This window comes from Capsicum annuum, chromosome 10 (genome assembly GCF_002878395.1).
Source record: "Capsicum annuum cultivar UCD-10X-F1 chromosome 10, UCD10Xv1.1, whole genome shotgun sequence".
In the NCBI taxonomy this organism is placed as follows: Eukaryota; Viridiplantae; Streptophyta; class Magnoliopsida; order Solanales; family Solanaceae; genus Capsicum; species Capsicum annuum.
In genome coordinates, this window is record NC_061120.1 from 189518950 (window position 1) to 189526830 (window position 7881).

The 7881-nt window shown below is 29.0% G+C and overlaps 1 long non-coding RNA gene across 2 annotated transcripts; it reads right to left on the bottom strand.

The window, feature by feature from the left end:
• Positions 1 to 5626: 5626 nt before the first annotated feature.
• LOC107852909 lies at positions 5627 to 7708 on the bottom strand. Of its 2 annotated transcripts, XR_007045997.1 has the most exons (3): positions 6892 to 7659; positions 6464 to 6500; positions 5627 to 5809 (listed from the first exon to the last, which is right to left on the bottom strand). It is a non-coding gene; the product is annotated as an uncharacterized LOC107852909 (long non-coding RNA). The 2 variants fall into 2 exon arrangements; XR_007045996.1 differs by having other exon boundaries at positions 6464 to 7708.
• Between the last annotated feature and the right edge of the window lie 173 nt (positions 7709 to 7881).

Sequence of the window (7881 nt, forward strand, 5' to 3'; positions counted from 1 at the left end):
AAAAAAAAAAACTTTTTTTTAAAAAACATTCTCCCTTAGAAGACTTTACAATAGATAAAATCATTTAATATTTTTCCTTTAATTTTTATTTTAATAAATAAATATATAGAATTGCATTAAGAGTCCTAAAATATATAAATATGAAACCCGAAACATATAGGAAAATTAAGAGTCCTAAAATATATGGAAGGAAATTAAGAGTCCTAAAATAGAAAAAATATATTTCTTGAAAAACTAAAAATTACAATAAATATAGATATTATGATGTACCATAAATTACTTGATAACTTGGTACCAACCTAAAACTAAAAAAATAATAATTAAAAAAAAAACCCACCCCTGATGTAAAACCCACAAAAACTATATAGTAATAAGAAATTATAATTAAAAAACCCCAAAAATAATATAATAATAATAATATGTAATTAAAAAAACCTCAAAATAATATAATAATAAAATAAATTGTAACTAAAAAAAGTCCACCACTACGTGAAACCAAAAAAATAATATACTAATTAATGCATATCTATTTCACCAAAAAATATATAATATCATAATTAAAAAATTATAATTACAAAAAAAAATTACCCCTACATGAAACCAAAAAAAATAATATAATATAAAGGAGGAGATATTTTTGGACTTAAATTTAATGTTAAGGGCATTTTTTATCCAAATAGGTGGATGGAGGGATATTTTTGAACCAACAGAGGAAGAAGAGCATTTTTGAGCCATTTCTAATATATTAAGGGTATTTTTGAGCCAAATAGATGGATGAAAGGGTATTTTTGAGCCTAAAGGTGGAAGGAGGGTATTTGTGTATCATTTTCAATAGTTGAAGGATATATTAGACCCTTTTTCGTTTCAATAGGTTAACAAATTAAATTTTAACCCATCAAGTTTATGCGTGATAGTATTTTTTGCATAAAAAACTAAAATATTAGAAACTTTGAATATTAAAAATTTTGGCGGAGTCAGTATTTTCACTTAAAAAGTTTAAATTATAAGAAAATAAATATAGAAATAAAAAAATTCAATATTTACCACATAAAAATAAAAAATAGTTTATTTGCTATGAGAGTATTTTGAGGTGTAAACCTAAAATCGAATTAAAATTATCTACTAGATAATTTTTCTTGACATTAATAAACAGTTCTCTTAATTCAAAATCAAAATAAGAAACATTAGACAAAAAAAACATTTGTATGATAGATTTGAAGTATAAACTACGTTTGGCTCCAACATAAAGCTTATGAAAACTCAAATTTGTCAATATAATATATTGATAAAATAAATTATAAAAAGAAATTTTGTACTCTTTTCTGTTTGAGACAGAAGAATGTAGAGTAGTATGTATAATGAATTAGTTGGTAATTTGAGAAATTCAAAAATAGTGGAATACCTCTTGAGGCGTTTAGAGGTGTTTCTCAAAAATTTAAAAGTAGTAAAAAAGTATTTCAAAATATTTATGGCCAAACAAATATTTCAAAACGAAATGAAAATGTATTTCGAAATACTGTAAATAATATTTGTGACCAATTGCTTACTTAGTTTACTTTAAATTTCAAGCATTCCATCTGATTCATTTAGTTTTCTTGATATTTTTATGCTCTATTAAATATTAAAAATAATAATTCAATAAATTATTTTTTTTTCAATTTAACATATACTATTTGTTTTTATCACACTAATATCATTAAATTTTTATTATATTAAAGTAAAAAAATTTAGAAAATAATTAATTTATTTAATTTTTAAAATAATAAATAGTACTCACATTAGTTATGTTATGAATAACATGAAGCAATTGCAAAAAATAATGAGATTAAATCTCAGATTAATTAAAAGAAGTAAAAAAAAAGTGTATGGTATTGAAAATTACTTTTAGAAAAAAAGCTTCTCTGATGAAGGTGATAATTGATGACCATTTGAGGACAAAAATTGAGTTCACATCGTACACAGAATATTTTGGTTGTTTCAATGTGTGATTTTGTAACGCCCCGAATCTGGTACCCGAAACTCCACACGGTGCTCATGACCCCAAAGGACCACAAGCTAACCCATGACTGATATCTGTAACTGAGCACTGCATAAGACACTGTATAAATACAGAATAAAAGGTTAAAAGGCCGTAAGGTTCAAAAATCTGATAAAACATAACATCTGGAGATATGGTACATCAATACCAAAACAACTAAAATATTTGTCTCAACATACTAGTCTGAAAGCCTCTAAACGGTCTGAATAAGGAGTTGATTGGACATGTACCCAACTAACTTCAACTGCTGAAATAAACTAAGTATTAAAAGAATGAATAGTCAAATAATATCATCCTCGAATGATGAAGACTCACTACTAGTTTGTCTGCTGAACGGTTGATCTACTAAGGATGCTCTGGAGCTCGTGCTTTTGAACCAATGGTATAAAACACCATAGCGCAAATGCGTCAGTAAGATTGAATATACTGATATGCAAGTGAGGTAGGCTGAATGCAAGGGGTTTATATGCATGAACAATACTAACCGACTGAATAATATGAACGTGAGAATACATGCATGAATACATGAATTGTGACTAAGATTATGACATCACTGAACCTGAATATTGATAACATAAGTTTCGTATATCTGATATACTATTAGCTGAATAAATATGTCTGACAATTTTGTTGCTGATGGAACTAGCTGAGTTTCGTACTGAACTGGGTGACTGTATATGACAATCCTGAATTCTGTAGAGCTATCTGAGTTCTATTACTGAGACTGAGATTGAGACTGTAACTGTGGGAAGTATTCATCTAACCGACATGCCCCAAATAATGCATTATAGCTGAGTTGGGGTCCAATCTGTAACCCCAATTAGAAGGGTGTTAATACCACATCACTGGTAAAGACAAGCTGTGAGTAATCCCTCATCTAACAGGTACTCTAAGGAGAACGGTGGGACCTTCATCTAACAGGTTAAGCCACCTCATCAACCCTCATCTAACAGGTTAGATGTCTCAACCTACGGTGGCTACGTAGTTATGGAGTACAAGAATTGCTTCTAAGAATCACACCCTCTACTCGTAGGTGAGTTCCTATCCTTAGGCTCGCTCACTCGGTGCTGAATCCTACTCCCATCTGATTAGATGCTGAATTAATTATATTGAACTGATTGGACTGAATTTACTGAGTTTTGTTGACTGATGAAATATTGCTGAGATCTGATAACTGACTGAGATTACTAAGATTACTGAGTTTTCCTACGTCATGAGACTGACTGAATTCTATTGAACATGGCTTGACTGAGAGTATCTTAAAAATATGACACTGGTTCTAGGCACACAGCTAAATTATTGGGTACAATTACCCCCAGGACTCGATAGCATAAAACTGACAAGACATGACATTTCCTGGACTCACGACCATAATCAACAATCCATAATACAATCATTGGGGAATTTCATGAAGCACTTGATTATCATGGTTGGTACATGAATAGGAAAACATATAAACATGTTATAATTTCATAGGCTAATCTCATAAACAATCCATCAAACAATTTCAATGCAAAACAATACATGGAAGTCATTTTGAACATAAGGGTAAAGCATGGGTTCATCAATTTGGTCATAATTGAGTCCTAAAGTATGATTCTTGTTCTTTGGGCATTTTATCAAACACATTGCATGCATAACCTTAGGTTTAGGCATATTCACTAGGTCATACATCATGGTTACTTTAATCAACTCCATTTAAAAGTTTCCAACCCACATACTAGCATAATTTCATGAAAAGTACATAAAAACTCCAACTTGGAATTTATACAACCACATCAACATAATTAAAATCAATCCACCACATGAAAATCACAATTCGTGAGTTTAAAAATGGAATTCTTGAGCTTCATAGGTGAAAGAAACCCATGAATTAACACTTTACATACCTCAAAAGCTTGAATCTTGAAGGAGGTTAACTTTTCTTGAAGGTTCTTGAATGGTGAGGTTTTGATTCTTGAGTTTTCTTGGAGAAGAATTTGAATCTTGTTCTTGAGTTTTGATATTAAAAAAAAACCCTAATTTTGATGTTACGGATGAATGAGGAGTTATGTGCTTTAATTTGATGTAATTAGGAGTTAAAAAGGGTGGGAAAAGACCCAAAAATCCCTTTAAAATGTTGTTTCAGCGTTGTTTCGGACAAAATTGATGGTCTGGGTGACGGACCGTCACTCTAGTGACTGACCGTCACTCCAACCGTCAGTTTTGGGCCATAAAATGGCCTTACTGCCTCAGTTGTGACGGCCAAAGCGACGGTCCATCGCTGACTTGACGGTCTGTCAGCTTGCCCGTTGCTCCTGGACAACTCGGATAGCTCTCAGTAAAATGATCATAACTTTTTACTCCGATATCAGATTTTGAAAAAATTGGTATAGTTAGAAAGCTAATTCAATTATCTATCTGATGATGGATCATGAGATCAAAAATTTATAGTATAAAAAAATATATGCTTGTTTGAAGTTGACTATGACAATATCCTTCTCAAGAATTCAATCGGTAAGGGATGTTTTTATTCGTCTAATAGCTAGGACGTATTTGAGGTATTAATATACATCAAAATTGATCATAAAACTATCAAATCACTATAATTTATTTCTCATGAGCTTGAAGCATGGTTCTACTATCGGTTGGGATTCTCGGGGTATTATAGATTTCCACGTGTCTATTAGAATTTAGTACAACTTGAATGACTTTTCAGAAATTTAATATAATCTTTTCATGTTGTACAACTACTTGAAATTGGATTATATTATCAAAATTACTAACTTGTTAAAATGATATTTTTACCCTTATTGAACTAAATTAGCTGTGTTCAGGATGTACCAATTGAGTTCATCTATTGTTAGATCTTAGATTCTACATATGTTTGTTGCTACGGATAAAAGGTGTTTTTTTCCCTATATTTTACTTCAAATGTTAAAAGTGTTTTAGACCTAGAATTATTTAGTAGAAAAGAAAATATTTTAAAAAAAAATAAGTAGGTTTCTCAAAATAAGTTATCACGTCAATTTATGAATATAAATTATAGTATTCTAACATAAAATTAAAAAAACTCATCATTTGAATCACTTTTTTAGGTCTAACAAATCATAGTTTATAATTACATTTAAATGTATGAAAATCAAAATATAATTGTGCAAATAAAAAATAATTCTACTTTTTTTCTAGATATTTACATTATAATAAAACATATTCAAAAATCACACCATAAAAAAAAATTTACATGAAGTTAAATATCTCATTAAAACGGCAAATATAACTAATACACAAAGCATTTAAGGAAAAATGTGGGGTCCACATTAATTTAATATTACATTATAAGGATACGCTTGGCATCTAAAAAAAGTTGTTTAGTTATTTTGTCATTATAAATTTGTGACTTGCTTTTAAGACTAGTATAGAAACAAACATTCTAGAATTTTATGAATTGACAAATTTTGCCTTGATTGTCCTCCAACTCACTCTTCTATATAATTAGATAGGTACGTCCATGCTCTGCACGGGCCCAAAGCGTATTACTCTTTTAAGAACTCGTGTTTTCTTTACTTTTAGCACATTGTTGCATACCATTATCATAAACATATCATCAAATCCCAAAAGTATATTTTATATAATTATGGGAATACCACACTACTGAATATTAAAATGGCATTCACATATCATAGTGACTGTTGTTTATTTACATAGGTATAGATAATATTTATAAATTTTACAACAGAAGAGGCATTTTTATTGTTGTGATCAACCTCTTGAACATGCACGATCAAATACCTGTTAAATTAAATTTAATGAGTAAATTAGTTTAGAAGTTCAAAATGTAAGAAAAGAAAGCCAATAGCTTATAGCCAAATGAATCAACATGAAGATATCAATCTATTTCTGTCTACATTTTTTGTGAGAATCCATTTCTTTCACACCAAAATTCAAGGCAAAATTTCTTAAGAGTGTACTCAACTATTCAATTGCCTAGAGGCACATTAATCCTTTAGTAGCTCAATGTTACTTTTGTTTTTAAGTAATCTACATGCGAGAGTTGCAGAAGAATTTAGTAATATGATATGCCTACATATAAATCAACACTAACATAACAATTAAATAGTTTAGGGATGAGGTTGACAGTTGACTTTTACCATATCTTAGCATCATTTTACTTCTAATCATCAGAAATTTTAATGAAGTTTAAAAAGGCAAAAATTAAATTTCTATCATTTAACAAGTATAATTGAAAGTTCGCAAGCAGGTCGATAAAAGTTGATTTCTAAAACAGATGTCAACTTTCTTACTACTAATCATATTACCATTAAATAAATAACAAATTGAAACAGGTAAAGGCAGCAAGTTTTTTGTCTTTGTCCCTGCTTTATTTATGAACACAAAGAACAAAAAGGTGTAAAGTACATATGACAAAGGAAATAGGTATCTAACCTTTCTACTTGATTGTCTGTATGCAGAGTGATCACACCTAAACAAGAAATCATATGAGTAAGTCAGGATAGTCCGAGAAATCAAATGGCAATCCTATTGCTAAATTTGCCATTTAAAAGTTCTAGATTTGAAGCAAAAGAATGCTTTTATTAAGAAATTAGGGAGATAGAGAGATCATAGGGGTTTATCGATAATACTATTATCTTAAGCAGAGGTTTTGTATATGCAACTCACAACAGGTCAAATTCCACATAAGATTGAAAATGGACTGGAATATGTAGAATCCACTATATAGTACAGTATTGAAGTCAAATCAAGCAGCTTGCTTGAATTGGACTTTGAGTCTGACATTGTGTACTATTATCAAAACAAACAATAGCACCGTGCATTTTACTATTTGTTATATTTGTACAACCGTACTTAGTCACCTTGGCCTAAATCTGTCATGGATGAAAAGAACACATGCCTCAAAAATATAGCACCGTGTATCAAAGCACCGTGTATCAATTGTTGCAATGATAGTCACACTTATAAGCTACATGCATAAATAAATTGACTTTTGCGCTACAGAGAATACTAATATATATTAAAACAATATTCATATTGTGTCAAAAAATAGAAGAATTATGATAATCAATCAAACATAACACTTCATTTTAAAATAAATTAATAGTAAGAAAAATTATATATTATTTATGAAAGAAAAAGATAAAAATATAAGAAAGAAGTAGAGAAACATATCAAAGAGGAAAGATCAAGGAGGTGAGTAAAATGAAGAGTCTCTGCTCTTATTTATTTGAATCATTAATTTATTTTTTAAAATATTTAATTATATTTCTACAAATATCATCATCTCTCATTTCTAGAAATGTCTTGTAATAATGGATATGTGTGGTACAAATAGAAGACACATAGACATTTATTTATGTGCTAGAGAAATAATTTCTCTCTTGTTTCTTTCGTGTGTCACCATTTAATCGAATACGGAGTTTAAGAAATAAATAATAAATTTATTAAATTTATTATAAGATTACCCCTCTCAAACTGTATTTCTTAATAATAATTATTATTATAAGTGGGACTTAAGAAAAATAATTTAGGGATGATACCATTATATAATATTATTAAATAAGAAAAAAGAAATTTATTTAATTCTAGAAACATCATCATTTCTAAAAATGTCTTGCAATAATATATATATGTGGTGCAAATAAAAGACACATGAACAGATATTTATGTGGTAGAGAAATAATTTGTCCATCGTTTCTTTTATGTGTTACCATTTAATCAACTACGACGGTTAAGAAATAAATAATAAATTTATTAAATTTATAAGATTATCTCTTTTAAGTTGTATTTTTTTTATTAAGTGGGACTTAATAAAGATAATTTAGGAATGATATGTCATTAAATAATTG